Source organism: Mastomys coucha, unplaced genomic scaffold (genome assembly GCF_008632895.1).
Source record: "Mastomys coucha isolate ucsf_1 unplaced genomic scaffold, UCSF_Mcou_1 pScaffold7, whole genome shotgun sequence".
Taxonomy (NCBI): Eukaryota; Metazoa; Chordata; class Mammalia; order Rodentia; family Muridae; genus Mastomys; species Mastomys coucha.
In genome coordinates, this window is record NW_022196913.1 from 96,325,177 (window position 1) to 96,327,577 (window position 2,401).

Here is a 2,401-nt window from a genome sequence, read left to right on the forward strand (position 1 = left end):
AAAAAGAAGGGACCAGCATTACTGAGGTGAAATCTTCTGGGAATCAAAAAGAAGCTGTTTCAGAGATGGCTAACGTCATGCTGCAGTTGGACGTAGTATTGTGTAATGTGTAAGAATCACCCACGTGTTACTGGTTTTGAAGGCATGAAAGGGTCCTGGAGAGCAGCTGAGCCTTGGCACTGTGAGAGGCCATGGAAGGCCACTGGTGAAGGTGTAGAGCCTCAGTTGCAGTTGGTGGCCCAGGACTGAAGGGGTCATGCAAAGAAATTGAGGCTTGGCGCCATGAAGGGAGCCTATAGAAGTGGTTGGTGAAGCCTAGTTGCAGCGGAAGACTCCAGAGAATTGGAGGTGCCAGTACCATGGATGATCACCAAAAACAGCAGCATCAGTGGAGTGGAGTCAACCAGAGCCTAGAGTGCTAGAGAGGGCAGGAGAATGGGTGAAGTGACCCAAGCCCTTCGAAAGAGCCCCGAAGATCATGTGTGGATTCCAGACATTGGAACAGGAGGTTGTAAAGTTGAAGTTCCCTCAGAGACTCCAAGATGTTAGAGATGCCAGAGCCATGGAATACCTGCCAAGGAAAGCTGCTAACAGGGAGTAGAACCAGCCCAGAAGAAAGAAGTTTGTTGCAGGCAACAAAGATGAAAGGAGTTGGAGATCTGAAGAGCTCTTTGACATCAGATACGGAGATGCAGAGTTTGCACAGCTGGCTTTTGGACTTTTTTGGTCCAGTATTTTCTCACTATGACGTTTTGGAGAGGTAATGTATATCCTTTGATGTTTGAGGCATGTGATCTGCTTTTTGATTTTTACTTTATGGGGATTTCAGCTAAGTGATTAAATGAATCTCAGAAAAGATTTGAACTTTGGACTTTTAACATCCTTGAGACTGCTATAGACTATGGGGACTTTGGAAGTTGAACTAAAGGAATTTTTTATTATGCTATGGGTAGGTATGTTTCCCATAGACTCACATGTTTAGACAAGCCTATGGGGGCCAGGGAGTGGAATGTGGTGGTTTGGATATACTTGGGCCTGGGAGTGGCACATTAAGAGGTGTGGCTTTGTTGCAGTAAGTGTGTCACTGTGGGGGTGGGCTTTGAGACCCTCCTCCTAGCCACTTGGGAGACAGTCTTTTGTTTGCCTTTGGAACAAGATGTAGAACTCTCAGCTATTCCAGCATCCTGCCTGGACACTGCCATGCTTCCTGCCATGATGATAATGGACTGAACCTCTGACACTGTAAGCCAGTCCCAACTAAATGTTGTCCCTTATAAGGGTTGCCTTAGTCATGGTGTCTCTTCAGAGCAATGGTAACTCTAACTAAGACAGCTGGGGTGGAATACCTACATAATACTGACTTGGAACTGGTTCCTATTCATTGTAGAAGGGCTAATAGAAGGCAGATCAATTTGTTGGAGTTGCCAAGTGTGGGATGATGTGCAGTTGTGGGGCAGACAAGCAACCCCTGGACCATGGTGTGTGGGGGTAGGTGGGTGGGGTTGGGTGTTGTGTGGGGGCAGATGAGGGGGAATCTGAGAAGCAGCAGGGCTCCTTCCCACAGCACCTGGGGCAAGAGTGCCATAGAGAGAGGAAAGAGGATAGAAAGCTATTGTGTGACACTGCCGTCCACCCACAACTGCAAACTGGCTTCCCTAAGCTCTGGTGTCTGTCCAGAGGGTAGGATGATCACACAACTAGGTCTGGTCCCCTCTAGAAACTGCAGGGATCCTCTTTCCCTAGCAATATCTTTCTACCCTTCTACTGAGAAAGCTTAACTTCACACTCACTTTATACTAACCAAGAGAGGTTTCATGACTGCCACCTCCCCCCACCTCCACCCCCCAGTCTCTGTTGAAGGGAGTATTCGTTCAAGCTGAAGCAATAAATTGGTAACAGACACAAACAAGTTTAGGATGTAGGATTTATGGGTTTTGGAAAGCAGCTAAAGTTCACCAGTACACCACCAGCACAGCACTTTATGGGGTTTGGGCCTCATAAGGCTGAGAGTCTGTGGGTGGCCTATAAACCAATCTTAAGAAGTTCAGCTTTTGCGGGGAGGTTCTCTGAGCACTTACAGCACACACAGGAAACTGGGATGCCTACAGAGACAGTTCTCTATGTCCTTTATTCATTATTAATAAACACTGTTTTAGCAATTTAGTGTCTTCCCTTCTGCAAATAAATATGGTTAACACAAAATGCTATCCAGACTCTTTAAATAATTTTTTTTTAAAGAAAAATTCTTTTATAGTCCAGGCTCACATCGCACTCTAAGTAATCCTCCTGCTTCAGTCTCCTGCATGCAAGGACTATAGGTGTTTGTCACATCTGATTAAAACTTTTTTCTTTAAAAAATACACACAGAAAGAGAGAGGGAGAGGGAGAGGGGGAGGGGGAG